This window comes from Myotis davidii, unplaced genomic scaffold (genome assembly GCF_000327345.1).
Source record: "Myotis davidii unplaced genomic scaffold, ASM32734v1 scaffold570, whole genome shotgun sequence".
NCBI classification, from domain to species: domain Eukaryota; kingdom Metazoa; phylum Chordata; class Mammalia; order Chiroptera; family Vespertilionidae; genus Myotis; species Myotis davidii.
The window spans coordinates 864,609-881,118 of record NW_006283631.1 but is presented as its reverse complement, the minus strand read 5'-3'; the positions used below and the strand labels follow the sequence as shown (position 1 = coordinate 881,118).

At 39.5% G+C, this 16,510-nt stretch overlaps 1 protein-coding gene across 1 annotated transcript in view; it reads right to left on the bottom strand.

The window, feature by feature from the left end:
- The window catches only part of SPTSSB (serine palmitoyltransferase small subunit B), a 26,572-nt gene that overhangs the window by 7,980 nt on the left and 2,082 nt on the right, over positions 1–16,510 (bottom strand). Inside the window, exon 2 of the mRNA XM_006753807.2 lies at positions 6,876–6,968. The gene's annotated coding sequence lies outside the window, so the exon portion shown is untranslated. The remainder of the gene's footprint in view (positions 1–6,875; positions 6,969–16,510) is intronic.

The window sequence follows — 16,510 nt, the reverse complement described above, 5'->3', positions numbered from 1 at the left end:
GGAAAGGCTTTGCATTCTTCAGAAGTAATAGTAATAGTGATAGTAGTGTTTATTGTTGTTCCTTGTGAATTGGTACAATTTTAAACTATTTGCAACACTTTACTAAATTATAAAGTAAAAAGTCCTTGTGGCATATTCCATAATGGTTACTTTAAAAATGAAGTGCTTTGTATATTTTATAGGAATAAAAACCTTGGCCCTTTATTATGCTTGCTAATTGAAGTGCTTGGACAGTAAAAAAACAAACAGAAAAGCCAATGCATTACCACAAACCACTACTTAAAAGGCACTGCAATCTCTGGACAAAATTTCAAGTGTGTTTTGGTCAGGGCCACCATACGCCGCCGAGTGGGCTGTGTACTGCACAGTCTTACGTGGTGGCTCCTGCCCTGGGGGACTAATCACAAGCTGCTCTCTTAGGGTGACTCAGTTCCTGTGGTTAATGGAAAAACCTCAGATCCATGTAAGAGTCAGGCCCAATGTTAGCTTATTGGTTTCACAGTCTGGATATCCTGCTCTCAGTTTTCTTTGGGTGACTACAGTATTTTCTGTGCCCCGTAGAACGTTCCATCCTTGCTTAACATTTTCCTGGGAATTTTCTTTCCATCGTAGAGTACTCTCCAGCCATCCTTAGGTAAGCAATTCCTCATGCTGATACCAGGTTGAATATGAGAAGTCAGACCAGAAGTGATGGATTCAGAGCTCACATCTTAGAGTAAGCTAAGAAAACCATTAAGAGTTATAATGAAGCAAAGCCAGAGAAGAAAATCAAACAGCCATAGGGCAGTTAAGGAACTTTCTTTAGCCATTCATGAAATTTTTAGACAATTCTATAGACTCCTCAGAGAGGAAAAAAACCCCAATCAATTGTAAGTCAAAGCATATTATTGCTTTTAGGCAACTAAGTTATTCCTAAGTTTTATAATCTTTTACATGGAAGTGAGTTACGAAATAATGTACTAAAAAAGAAAAAGTCTCACCAACAATTTATCCAAGTTGTTGTTGGTACAGTTTTGGTTTGAGTTATATACAAGAGCAGAGTGTTTTTGTGGCTATCTGAACCCCTTACTGCCTCTCATTTTTATTAACACTAACAAAAGCAGAACAATAGGAAACATGTATTTCTAGTCCAACTATCATTTGAGGCCATTGAGCAACATGGTATGTGTTGAGTAATTGTGTATTCAAAGCTATACTTATTATTTTTGCTTTTATTGTTTTCGGACTCCAGAGGTATTTATGAATAAAGGACTTCTGTTGTCTGGGAAGCAATTTTAGAATTTGACTTTAACAGATATTTCATAGTAATTTAATAACTATTAAATTCAGATTAGATCAATCTCAGTGTTGTGTGGCTATCAAAAAGAAGATGGAGTACCTTAATGTTGAGTAGATGTTATGACTAGGAAGAGAAATTTGTAATGGGGGACTGATATGTCTTGTCCTGTTCCTAGAGACCTTTCATTTACTCATATAAAGACAGGGCAGTTACCCCTGTTTATTTCTGCCAATATTGGAGGGGAAAGTAGGGCTTCTGGGCCAAGTATTTAACTATAATGTCATTTCTTAGAATGAATCTCTTTATACCTGTTGAAAAAAAGAAAAAGAAACCCTGTTATCCAATAAGGAAAGAGGAAAGAGCATAGCTCTGGGTGGCTTTTTCCTTCTGAAGGTATTTTCCCAAGGACTACCACGCTGTTTTTAGAAGGGAAAAGTAAACCGAGCTGCAGCACCCACCATGGCCTTAAAGTAATGAAGTCACTAAATGTACACACATGTTAAAGCAGCATTATTCACAGTAGCCAGAAAGTGGAAGCAATCCAAGCACCCACCAGCAGATGGGTGGATGAACAAAGGGGGGTAGATGCATACAATGAAATAGTATTCATCCTTAAAAAGTAAGGAAATCCTGACTCATGTTACGACATGGAAGAACCTTGAGGACATGGTGCTAAGTGAAGTCAGTCAGTCGCAAAGCAGATAAATAATGTCTGTTTCACCTACATGACACATCTAGAATAGTCGAACTCTAGATGAAGTGGGACACGGCGCTTACCAGAGGCTGGAGGAAACAGGATTGGGAGTTGCTGTTTAATGGGAATGGAGTTTCAGTTTTGCAAGATGAGAACATTGTGGTTGCACAACAATGTGAATATGCTTAACACTCCTGAACTGCACATTTCAAAACGGGTAAGAATAATAAACTGTTATTTTATATGTATTTTACCAGAATTAAAAAATTAAATATCAATGAATAACTCTAAAAATGATGAAGGACTAAAATTGAAAAATATACTTAGAAATAGTCTGAATAATATTTTTAAAAATTCATTGAGATTCTTAATTTGTAATGGTGTATTACTGGTCTGGCAAAATTTTATAGATGTACCATCCAAAACTGAGTAAACAACCCCAAAGATCTCCAAATAATAATTGTGAGTTCCCAGTTGGGGTTCCCTTCTTTTTGTGAAAATTGGCAGCGGCCAAAGTACCAAAACACCTTCTGAAAAGAGGGTTGACATGTTTAGTTTTCTTCCTGGCATCAGTGAACTTCTAGTAGCTTAATCTCCTAGAGTACTTGTGGAAATGATAAATTCTATAATGTGCCCATCTATTTTTTTTTTAAGAATGTGAAATAAGGGGCTCATAAGACCCCAATACTTACTGCACTTGAATGGGAAAAGTGGCTAAATCATTCGGCCGAAACTACTTTTCTGTCATGACAAACCCCTTTCCTGAGAACTGTGTTCCATGCATATCATAGCAGTTCTGTCTTTCTCGTTCATTACCAGCTCTTGGCCATCAAACCCAGGATTTGGGAAAGGAACTACTTGCTTACCATGTGGTTCTAAGGACTTGGTTTTCGTAGGAGCTAAAACCTACGAAATAGTCTAATCTTTCGTAGTAGACCATGAAAGATTAAGCTTTTATGTCATCTCTATCTATCAGTTATATTTGATGGTCTTCGGAAACAGACTTTTGTTCAAAGAACAAACTGAGGGCCAGGACGGGAGCTTACTGCAGTACCGACTTGTCAAAAGCATACTCACTGAGCCCTGTTCCCAGAGTTCTATCAAAGGAAATCTGGTTGCAAAGGTAGTTGATCAACCAAAACCCTTCCAATAGAATTTACTTATACTAATTTTCTGTTTTCTTTGTAATTGTTTTTAGTAACATTGAATATATTTACTCCTAAAACCTTTTGTTTTCCTGTTGTTCATTTTCCTTTTCCTCCTCATTCTTCTGGCATATTCTTTTTTTTTAAAAATAATATTTTTTGAGAGAGTGGAAGGGAGGGGGAGAGACACACAGAGAGAAACATTGATGTGAGAAAGACACATCCATTGGTTGCCTCTTGCATGTGCCCACACCAGAGCTGGGATGGAGCCTGCAACTGAATATGTGCACTTGACCGGAGTTGAACGTGAGACCCTTCAGCCCATGGGCCGACAATCTATCCACTGAACTAAACTGGCTAGGGCTCTTCTGGCATATTCTTTATTTCTTATTCCACAATCTGGAAACTGCTAGTGACGAGTTCAGTGTTGTTCTATTTTGGTGACTAGCAACACTGATCTTTCATGGGAGTGATTTTTGTGACAATAGCAATGTAGCCTGTACTTGTTCACAGCCCTCAGCCGACCTACTTCTGTATCTCAGTTATTACTGTGTTTAGGAGAATGAGTAGAGAGCTAGGCTTTCTCTAGGAGTCTGCATTGTTGCCATGTTCTCTCTGAAAACCCCCAGATCCAGGGGCATTTCCCCACTGGGCTGGTTAGCATTCCAGGTCAGCTAGTTACTGAAGTGATGGGGGGCGGGGTGGGGGGCGGTAGGAGGAGAGAAGGGAAAGGCAGGAGTTTATAGAGTTATGTCAAAACTTGCTTTTAGGCAATTATGTACTCTAATTACACTTTGTGATCTTGTACTTAGGAGTGAGCTACTTAAATGATAAACTGTACTAAAAGAAAAAAAGTTTGGTGACAATTTAGCGAAGTGGATTTTTCATTCTCCTGAGAAGAACAGTGATGGCACAGTATTTACTGTTGGTTTCCTTCTCTTTTGCCTTCTAAGTGAATGGCGATGGCTACGCTTGAGTGAAAAGGGGAGAAGTGCTGAACTCCAACTTGTTCTTTTAAATGGGTAACAATGGTTTGTTTCCTAAAAAACTGTTCATTCTCAAGTTAACGTAGAGAAGGCTCACAACAACTGGGCATATTAGGAGAAATATTTTCAACCAAAAAAATTTTGTAACCGATAAAACTATAGGCCTAAACTGGGTGAGACGAAATGTTCTTTTCCCTCTTTGAATGAGTGTAGGTTTGTTTGTCAAAAATACCAGAGGGAATATCCTAAGACATAAAGATATTTGGATTAAGCCCAGCCAGTATAGCTCAGTGGCTGAGCTTAGACTTATGAATCAGAAGGTCATGGTTCAATTCCCCGTCAGGGCAAATGCCTGGGCTGAGGGCTCTATCCTCAGTAAAGGGTGTGCAGGAGGCAGCCAATCAATGATTCTCTCTCATAATTGATGTTTATGTCTCTCTCTCCCTCTCTGAAATCAATAAAAATATATTTTAAAATGATATTTGGATTAAGATACATTAATCTTATCATGTAGAAGTCTTCAGGAACAGAAACAGCATTTATTAAGTACCACTGTGGCAGGCACTGGCAAGGTGCTTAACTTAAATGATTCCCATTTTTATTTTTTAAAAATATATTTTTATTGATATCAGAGAGGAAGGAAGTGGGAGATAGAAACATCCATGATGACAAAGAATCATGGATTGGCTGCCTCCTGCAAGTCCCCCACTGGGGATTGAGCCCACAACCCAGTCATGTGCCCCTGACCAGAATCGAACCTGGGACCCTTCAGTCCGCAGGCTGACGCTCTATCCACTGAGCCAAACCAGCCAGGGCATGATTCCCATTTTTAAAATTAACTATACATATTGAGGTAACATTGGTTAATAACATTATATAAATTCAGGAAAACAACATTATAATTTGATATCTGTATACTCTATTGCATGTTCAGAGGCAAAAGTTCAGTTTCCACCTGTCACCATATATTTGAACCCCTTTAGTTAATGCGCCCCATGATGAACACACAAGAAGCTGGGTGAGAATCCTGGCAAAAGGCAAGTTGGAGAGTCGTTAACAAGCTCTGGCTCTGGATTCTGTCTGGGTTTGACCCTGGCTAAGCTACTCCACAGCTTGGACTCTATTTCCTTGACTGGAAAATAGGAATGATAATAGAACTTCATATGATTTCTAGGAAGATTAAAAAGTGTAAAGTATTTAGGATAATACATAGGAAGGGCTAAATGAATGTTAACTGTTATGATTACTACACATTATGCTAATGCACTATTGCTAAGGCTATGAATACCAGGCAAAGAATAAAGGAGAATGAGATCATTTCTAAGGCACAACATAGGAACTTTATTAGTTATTAAATTACAAGTCTTTTTAAGAGAGGTTACTCTTCAAAATGTTTATTCATAATGTCATAAAGGAGATAAAATATATATGACCTCATTTCAAAGATTAGGAAACTGGGGCTCATTAAGTTTTTGTACCTCATTTATTGTCAAAGCTAAGGAGGAGGTAATACTGGAATACAGTCCTGGACTCTCTCACTCCAAAATGGTTCATCACACCATACTGCCTCCCGTAGCAGTGCTGTCCAAATGCTGCGTGTCCATCAGATACTTTTTGAATTAGTAAAATCAAGCCTTATTATCAATAACTTTAAAGTAATATCAGAGCTGTCCAGACTATTTTTTCTGGTTATTTTATTTTTATTGATTTCAGAGAGGAAGGGAGGTGGAGAGATAGAAACATCAATTATGCGAGAGAATCATTGATCGGCTGCCTCGTGCATGCCCCAAACTGGGGATTGAGCCCCCAACTTGGGCATGTGCCCTGACCAGGAATTGAACCATGACATCCTGGTTCATAGGTTGATGCTCAACGACTGAGCTATGCTTGCTGAAAAAACTATTTTAAATGAAGAAATTGTTGTGAACCATAAATCTTTTCTAGCAAAAGGGAAGGATTAAGAAACAATTCAGAAGATGCATCTATTTCTTTTTTTTCCACACTCCCAACTCTTTTTTCCCCCATTGGCTATTGCTTTAATAAAAGTGAGTAGGCAGCTAGTGGTAATCTAGGTTTTTTAAAAATTCCATTTCCTTTTCTTTTTTTTAAATAAAAAGAAACAGAAAGAAAATAAATTCCTATTATGAACACTGACCATCCCCACTTTTATTGTTAACATTTTTGAAAGAAAATGTTTTCATCTTGTATTTCTCTATTAAGTTGCCCCATCTGGTTAACTAATAACTTATTAAAACATTACTCCTCTCTTCATCAAAGTTCCTCCAGAATAAGATGCTGCTCCATTTAAATAAAAGATGAAGGTTGTCGACACAGAAGCAGCCTCTAACCAACAGACCCAGAAATAAGATAGTAGCTGGTGCTATGCAAGCCCGACACTGGCACTTGTACTGGAATTGGCCAGAGGTTCTTAACCTGGAGGCCAAAAGTTGGGGGGTAGCATGGGGAACATGTATGAACTCCTTGGAGTATTTGCAAATTTTGCATGAAGTTTTCTGCATATACTTCAAAGGAACCTGTGTAATGCCTGTTAACTAAGAGCCAATGTTTCAAGGTCTCACTACTAAAACTAGTTGCCACACTTTACCCCTTTGTGTCAGCTTAAATGCCATTATAACGTTGAGTATATAATATGTCTTTGTTAGCTACTTAAGTGGGAACCAGAAACTTCGTCTTGTTAAAGATGTTGTTTTATAATCAAAAGGATCAGGTTTCTAAAAGCGAGACTCCATGGTATGATTAGAAGAATTTACCTGCCTAGGAGGGTCCAGGCTTGGGTTCTTGTTCTTGCTCCTCCACGGAATAATTCTGGGTTACTTCTCCTCTCTGGACTGTTGTTTCTTCATCTGTTAAAATAAACATTTGAATAAACCCAAAGATGTCTTCAAATTTTAAAACATTTGTGTTCCTTGTAAAAGATTATTAAACCTCTTAGATGGGTGTTCTCCCACAAAATTTTAGAATGTATTATAAAAATAAGGGATGACAACCTAGTCTTATTTTAAAAATTACTTTTAGAAAAGGTTACAGTTTGAGGACATGCACCTGGCTAGTGACTTCCCAATGTACTCTAAGGACTGTAAGGTGTCACATTACCATCTAGGGCAGTAATGGCGAACCTATGACACACGTGTCAGAAGTGACACGTGAACTCATCTTTTGGTTGATTTTTCTTTGTTAAATGGCATTTAAATATATAAAATAAATATCAAAAATGTAAGTCTTTTACTATGGTTGCAAATATCAAAAATATTCTATATGTGACACAGCACACGAGTTAAGTTAGGGTTTTTCAAAATGCTGACATGCCGAGATCAAAAGGTTCGCCATCACTGAGCTAGGGCAAGGTTGAGGGGATGTCCCAGGTGGGACAGAGAGATGAGGCTAAGTGTCCCCCACCTTGCTTCTATCAAAGCAGCTTGCTTTTAGTCTGTTTTACCTACTGGGTTTCTGGAAAAGGTTTCTTGATTTTAATTAGTCTCTGTTGATACCCTTGGGTGGGGAGGAAGGAAACAGATTGCATATTTATTTAATCACTGTATTTAAAAATCTGTCTTTGAAAAAAACACTGGAAACAGAAACCCTAAAGCTTGTTTCTTTTTCTTTTTTTCTTTTAGTCTCACCTGAGGACATGTTTAGAGAAAGGAATGGAGAGAGAGAGAGAGAGAGAGAGAGAGAGAGAGAGAGAGAGAGAGAGAGAGAGAGAGAGAGAGAGAGAGAGAGAGAGAGAGAGAGAGAGAGAGAGAGAGAGAGAGAGAGAGAGAGAGAGAGAGAGAGAGAGAGAGAAAGAGAGTGAGAGAGAGAGAAACACATGAACATCAATCCCTTGCCTTCCATATATGCCCCGGCCGGGGATTGAACCCAAAACCCAGGTCTGTGCACAGGACGATGCTCAACCAATTGAGCCACTCCAGCCAGACAAGGCTTGTTTCTTATTTGTTGTTTATTAGCTGTATCACATCAGGCAATTCAGGTAGTCTTTTCTGAATCTCTGTCCTCACATATAGAATGATGACAGCATCTTATTCAAAGGAGCGTTGTTAAGAATTAAATGAAATAATTTTAAGAATTGTTTTATAAAGATGGTGAGTGGGTCTTTAGTGGTGAGCCCCAGGGCTATGTATTTTGTTCTGACCATTGTAGCATTAGTGTCCACCTGAATTAAGTCATAGGAAGTATGGATGGTCAGATTTGCAGATGAACCCAAGTTATGGGGTGGAATTAAAAGACTGAGCAGATAAGAGAATGACTGAGGGTAAAACTTTGGGGGAAATATAAAGTCTTGTTCTTTAGTTCACAAAGTCAATTGCCCAAGGGTAATATGGGGGGAAAATGTGGCCTGTGAGCCAGTTTAAGTAAAAAAGACTAAGAAATTTTACTTGACTTCAAGCTCATTATGAGCCAATAGTGTTGTGATATGGTTGGCAAATAAATAAGTGATCCAATTGTCTTAGTCCATCTGGGGTTGTTACAGCAAAATTCTACAGATTAGGTAGCTTATAAACAACAGAAATGTTTCACATTTCTGGAGACTAGATCAAGTTGCTGGCCTGGTTGCATTCTGGTGAAGGCCTCTTCCTGGTTCATAGCCAGCACCTTCTTGCTGCGTCCTCACATGGTGGATGGGGTAAGGGATGTCTCTGGAGCCCCTCTCTCTTTTTTTAAAGGTATTTTTTATTGATTTCAGAGAGAGGAAGGGAGAGAGAGAGAAACATCCACTGCTGCCTCCTGCATGCCCCTTACTGAAGATTGAACCTACAACCCAGTCATGTGCCCTCACTGGGAATCAAATCGGTGACCTCTTGGTGCATGGGAAGACTCTTAACCATCTACGTCACACCCACTGGGCTTTGGAGCGTCTTTTATAAGAACACTAATCCTATTTATGAAGGCTCCCTCCTCATGACCTAAGCACTTCCCATCACCTTTGGGAGTTAGAATTCAACATGAATTTTAGGGGTACATATTCAGACCGTAGTACCAATATTCTTATGTATGTGTTTATAGAAGTACTGTGCCATGGCTGAGAAAAGGGGGCTACCGCTCTTGGCTTTGCTGAGCATCCTTCTTCCAGCTGTTAAAAACCATCACTTCAGACACCCTAGGAAGCTAGATGGAGAGTGTCTGGAAGATTTCCAACAGGAAATGTTGAGAAAAGGTTAGGGGGAAGAGCATGTCATGGAGGTCTTAACAGATCTAAGACATTTTAAGTGGTATTATAGCTGTCATGGAAGGGAGGCTTGGAATAGTTTTATTGTTTTCAGAGATGATTCTTGAGAAAACCTTTAATCAATATGAGCTACCTCAAGGGGAAGAGGTTGCTTGGTTGAAGTAGTGAGAATTCCATTAGGGAAACTGTTTATACAGATAATGGACAACGTCTTCTGAGGGTTGCTTTTATCACAATTATTATTGTGTTCCTCTTATTTTTCTAATATCAATCAAGCATAAATGAATCAGGAAGCTTTAATAGAAAAAATGATAAAAGATTTATTCAAGGGCCTTAGAGTTTGCTAACTGGAAACACAGCTAGTTAAAACCTAGAACTGTTCTGAAGAAAAAGAAAAGTTAAGAGTTCTTATTATAAAAGTCACATCTTTGAGAATAATCAGTCTTGCATTATTGGCCCGGTATTGATCCAGGACAGTTATCAGCCAAATGCCATGTGTCCGGTTGTGTGTCACTCTGTATCAGGGGTCCTCAAACTACGGCCTGCGGGCCACATGCGGCCCGCCAAAAACATTTACCTGGCCCGCTGGGTGTTTTTGCCGCCGCTGTGTGCATAGGAATTTGTTCATAGTTGTTTTTTTTAAAACTATAGTCCAGCCCTCCAACGGCCTGAGGGACAGTGAACTGGCCCCCTGTTTAAAAAGTTTGAGGACCCCTGCTCTGTATGATAGATGCCAGGTGGTCTGGTCAACTCAACATTTTTCCCCCCTAAATCCTTAAGGGCTGTTAGAAGGTTATCTTATAGGATTTATACATGTATATTCCAGGCACAACTGGAAGGTTCAAAGGTTTAAGTTCCCGGATAGGGAAAACAAGAATAGAATCATTTTTCAAGGCTCAGCCTACTTGATTTTAACAATTCAGCAGCTTGACCATAGAGACTTCATTTTATTTCTTCACTCTGTTTCTCACTACCTGCATTTTATTTCCTCTCCTCTAAGAGATTCCTTTCAGGTGACTCTATTGAACCTTCAGAGAGTTTGATGTAAGAGGGTAATATGGTGACTCCCTTTGGTCTGGAAGAAAGAATTCATCCCAAAGGTCATGGGGTACCATATCACCTGTTCATGTTCACATCAGTGTTTGTTTCCTGCTAAATGGAGGAAACCAGTAGAATAACATTTTGTCCTATATTATAAACTGATTTTCCTGCCCATCAAACTAGAACTAGGCCGACACGATTTAATTTTTCCTTTGTTTAAAGTTTTAAGCAATGAAACATCTTATTAAAAACTAGAGATCTGGTGCATGAAATTCGTGCACTGGGGGTGCGGGGGTCCCTCAGCCCAGCCTGTGCCTACTCACAATCTGGGACCCCTCATTCCTTACTGCCCACCTGCTCGCTGCTCCTTAGTGATGCTGCAGAGGTGGGAGAGGATCCCACCACTGCTGCTGCGCTTGCCAGCTGTGAGCCAGCTTCTGATTGAGCGATGCTCCCCTTGTGGGAGCACACTGACCATCAGCGTCTGCCCCCTGGTGGTCAGTGTGCATCATAGCAACTGGTTGTTCCGCTGTTTGGTTGATTTGCATATTAGGCTTTTATTATATAGGATGTAAGGACCAAGCTGTCCCTGTGGAGTAGATAAAATATCCATGGCCTCAAGGAATAAAAAGAGTTAGTAAGTAAAGTATTAGGGTCAGTTACATATTCTTTCTATGCCTATTTTTTTCTATCAGTGAGATGACAATAAGCTGATTTACTTAAAAATTACTTTATAATGGATGACTAAAAGATACAAAAAAATGATACTTCCCTCATGGTTGGGGAAGAGGCCAAATGAATTTCCTCTGATAGAAGTAGAAGGAAGCATTTATAAGATAATACGTAACTGCATATGAGGAAGCAGTATGATAACTCTACTCAAGGTCTTACACAAAAAGAGAGATTTTCAAAAGAAACAAAGATAATATAACACTTGTAGGTTTAGATAAGATTCTACTTCAAATGAACTCCCCCCCCCCCCCTTTTCTTCCTTTCTTCTGCATCAGTGAACTTTCCCTGATGCTTATTGGGCATGACATTCTATGAGGCATACCAAGTGTGTTCCAGAGCAGAGATGAACTGGTACTCTGATATTTGTGGAGGGTGTGGTGAGAGCTGGAGAGCCATTGTATTGCCTGAGAAATGTTGCTCTAGACATGCCCCTTGAACTTTTTAAAATTTTATTGCTCAATATCCTACTTATAGTCATTTCCAAATTTTCTTTTTAATCTTTTCCGAGATCTTGAACTCAAAGTGATAACTTTAGCTTCCTCATTGACATCCTTTGATCTTATAATAGAGCTGAAACGGCAGGGATGCAATATGTGAATAGCAAACTGCCACCCAGGAGACTGTCATTCCACATTGGTAATAATAGCAGATATTTGTTGAGTAACTCTCAGAGCTTTGCTAACCACTTCATATGTATTACCTGATGCAGTTCCCTTAACAACACTGTAATGAAGGCACTATTTCTATACTCGTTTTATACATGAGGAAACTGAGGCATTGAGAAATTGAAAAACTGACCCAAAGTCTCACAGCTAATGTAGAGCACACGCTCTTAACTACTCTGTCAGACTGCCTCTCTATGCAAAGAGCTCTGATCATAACCTGGCAAATCACCCATCCATCCATCCATCCATCCATCCATCCATCCATCCAATAAAATAGTCAACAAGCATGAACTAGGAATATAAACCGTGAATAAGACTGACATGGTCACTTTTCTTAGGCTGCTTTCCAGAGAGGAGGAGGGACACTTATGCAAGCATCTGCATACACTGTGCTAAGTACTCATCGTGCCTGGGAAGTGCAGTGCAGGGGCACAGAAGGAGGCTCTAGCCCAGTCTGGAAGTGGGTGTCAAGGCACGCAGGTCCAAGAGTTCTGTCCTCAACACTGTGTGCTTCATCTATTTTGCAGCCAAAGGCAAATGCCTTAACCTCTAGAAAGAAAGATCTTTGAGACAAGGTCCTCCTCTGTGTCGTTCCCCCAGGACCTGGCACATAGTGACTGCTCAATTAAAATGTGTTGAATAAATGAAAATTCTAATGCTCTATAACTCCACTATTCCAGGGAGTCTTCTAACTTATTTTTAATGACTCTAGACATTCTCAAATGCTTCTTGACTAAGCCTGAAATAAATGTTCCCTTTTGACTTAAAAAATCAAGTCAGTGCTCCCTTTTAAGCCATTTTCTAAAAGCTCTATTCTGGGAAAGCTACCACACCCAATATATTCTACTAGAACACTGTATCCTCAAGTATCTTTAAAAAAAATTTTTTTTTTGTCAATCCTCATCGGAGAATAGTTTTTCATTGATTTTTAGAGAAAGTGGAGGGGGAGAGACATAGAGAGAAAGAAACATCAATGTGAGAAAGACATATCTATTGGTTCCCTCCCACACGGATCAAGCCTACAATTGAGGTACGTGCCCTTAATGGAAATCAAACCCGGGACCCTTTAGTCCCAGGGCTGACACTCTCCACTGAGCCAAACCAGCAAGGGCCTCTATAGTATCCTTTAAAACAGGTGCTTTGACTAGAGATTCTAGGACATTCTGGGAGAATGGAAACTCTGATTGCTTTTGCCCATCCTTTTTCCAGCTCCCCTGTGGGATTCCATGTTCTACTCTGCAGTTAGGAAAGATTTATTCTCTCTTCACCTCTCCAGGATGGCTTGGGAGTTTTTCTTCCCCTCAACCTCTTCCCTACCTTTTCACTTTTCAAATGGTATTAATTTTGGGAAAGTGGCTCTTAATTATTTACCACACAGTCCTCTGGCAGACTGCAAGACTCCAGGGCAGAGGGGAAGAGAAAGGCCAACAGGAGACTGAAAGCTTAAGCTAATGGTTTCCTTCATGAGAAATTCTGTTATCATAAGGTGGTGTTTTATTTAGGTTGTAGTTCTTAGTTGTAGAGCAGGTATTACATTTATGTCTTCCTCGTGTCAGCTTGGAATGTGTTGTGGTTAATGTAATATTTTCTTTAGTGAAATAGCAGTAAAACCAAGGCAGCAAAAAACAAACAAAACAACAACAACAACAAAAACACACACACTGAAGGGAAGGGCAAGCCAAAGCTCCTAAGGGGTAAGTTAACTTGGAGTTGGTAATCCTTATGGCCTGTCCCAGAGTCACAGTGGCCAGGTTTGTAATGATCTTTACATTATTTTTAAAAACATGTTTTTACTGATTTCAGAGAGAGGAAGGGAGAGGGAGAGAGAGCTAGAAACATCAATGAGAGAGAAACATTCATCAGCTGCCTCCTGTACGCCCCCTACTGGGGATTGAGCCCACAACCCGGGCATGTGTCCCTGACCTGGAATTGAACCTGCCACCTCTAGGTGCATGGGATGATGTTCAACCAATTGAGCCAACCAGTTGGGCTTTGTATTATTTAATGACGAAATTTTACTTGCTAGCCTGATGCCACAGTTTAACATTGTACCTCCTTTCCTGCTTAATTTGTCTCCAGAGCCTTATCTCCTTCTCATGTGCTACGTGCCTCACTTGTTATTATTATATTTTATTACATAAATGTCTGACATCCCCTGGAAAATGTAAGCTCCCTTAAGGACAGGAACTTTTGCTTGTTTTGTTTATTCATGCAGGGCCTAGAATTGTCCTGGTACTGGGTAGATGCACAATAAATATCTGCTGACTACATGAATTATTAATCCTGATCAAAGCAATATTAATAAATAACAACTATGATCAAGTTTCTTTCTACATGTATTTAATTTATAGACAACAGTTGGGCATTTACAAAGCAGTTGATGGTAAAGAAACCACACAGAACCCATTTTCATCAGCATGGTATGCGCTTCTAAACATAGACGTGGGAAGATAAGCCTGTGCCGGCGGGAATGGGAAATCTGGTGGTTTCTGATGCAGGTAGACGTACATGAATCCCTAAAACAAAGGGTGTGGTCTGGCTCAGTGTACTCATAGCAAGTTCATGTGCTGCTCACGACCCTCGTGAAACATGATCACTAATTTTATATTCCCATTTCTGGACAAAGCATTATCGTCCAATTTTAAAATTCTCGGTACAGGATCAGGCAGTTTACTGGGACTCAAAACATAAAAGATGAAAAGAGGAGTGTGTAATTATGTGAGAGTTTCCTTGTACTTGACATCATTATAATCACAGGACATGCTTCCCAGCAATGACATGGCAGCGTACTGAGGACCATAGTGGCTGCTACAGCTCTTCCTTTCCCCCACGACTCCTACTTCCAGGGCCAATCTAGTGTAATCTGAGAGTCAGGTAACCTCCTTCTCCCATTCAGTGTGTCCCGCAGAACTGATAAAAGACTAGACTTATCTAGAAGCAGGAGGAACAACTGGCCTCAGTGGACTTGGATTAATATTATGAGTGAGTGAGTGCATCCAAAAAGATAGGGCATTGCAAGCAAATTCTCTATAGGACTACATGAATGACATCTGATTTGTTTCTAAACAGAAGAGAGCCTTGGCAGGTGTGTAAACACATGCAAATCACATAGCTGTGTAACACCTGTGCCACATTTTATTACTTCCTATATTTCAATGTGACCCTTGGGGAAAAGCCTCATGTAAAATATTGACCTACTGGTAAATGGGGATTCATGAACCTCAAGTTCTGAACCATCTGTTGTTTTTAATATCTTGGATACTTTATAAAATCTATATTGAGATATAATTCATATACCACACAATTCACACATTTAACGGACACAGTTCAATGGTTTTTAGTATACTCACAGTTATGCAACCATCACCAGTCAATTTCAGAGCATTTTCATCACTCCAAAAAGACACCTTGCATTTTTAGCAGTCACTCCCCGTTCTTCCCCAACTCCACCCTCCATTCCAGCCATAGGCAAACATGAGTTTACTTTCTGTCTTTGTGGGATTGCCTATTGTGAATATAACACAATATGTGGTCTTCATTCACTTAGCATAATCTTTTCAATGTTCATTCCTTTGTACTGCTGAATAATACTCCATTGTTCCAGTCCATATCATACTTTATCCATTCATCAGTCAACACTTGGGTGTTTTCACTTTTTGACTATTTTGAATAATGCTGCTGTAGACATTTGTGTACAAGTTCTTACATGGACATAGGTTTTCAATTCTCTTAGGTGTAAATCTAAGAGTGAAATGGCTGGGTTATATGGTACCTCTATATTCAACCTTTTCAGAACTACCAAACTATTTTCCACAGCAACTCAACATTTCATATTCCTACCAACCATATATGATGGTTCCGATTTCTCTATCTCCTCTCCAACAATTGTTATATGCTTTTTTATTATAGCCATTTGGTTGGTGTGAAGTGATATTCTGTGGTTTTTATCTTCATTTCCCTAAAAGTAATGATAGTAGGCACATTTTCATGTGTTGATTGGACATCTTTGAAGAAATTCTGTTTCTAGAGAATTGTCTAAAATCTCGTGCCTGACAGGGGTGGCTCAGTGGTTGAGCATTGACCTATGAACCAGGAGGTCACGGTTTGATTCCGTGGTCAGGACACATGCTTGGGTTGCAGGCTTGATCCCCAGTCGTGGGTGTGCAGAAGGCAGCTGATCAATGATTCTTTCTCATCATTGATGTTTTTTTCTCTTTCTCCCTTCCTCTTTGAAATCAATAAAAATATATTTAAAAATAAAAAAAATCTTTGCCCATTTTAAAATGGGTTATTGGTCTTTTCATTGTTTATTTTTTCTTCTTTGCCTTAAGAATAAGGGATGGTTGGAGGAAGACAGCCTCAGACCTCTCACCTAATCTTGACTAGATTAGAGCTTCTGCAACATAAAGCTGGGAGGGTTAGATGCTGGTGGCCTGCTTTTCTCAGAAATACACTATAGCTCTAGACTGGGATTGAGGTTGAGAAGGAGCCCTGTGTTCTTGGCTGCTCCTACCTGGAGTACTATCATACCCACCTGGAGGGCGGCAGGGAAGTAGGCTGTGGAACTCTTGCTGTTCTTACTGAAATTTAGTAGTTTGTGTTGAATAATTTTTCTGTATTTGTTGCAGTTTCTCAGGACAATTTCTAGAGACTAAATTGTTGTTTGCCTATAATTTTCACCAGTTATTGTTGTGTTGCTAAAGAGTGGGTTTACGGAGCTCTTCATTCCAACATTCTGAAGGTTGAGTCCCATTTGAATAATTTTTAATGAAGATCTTGA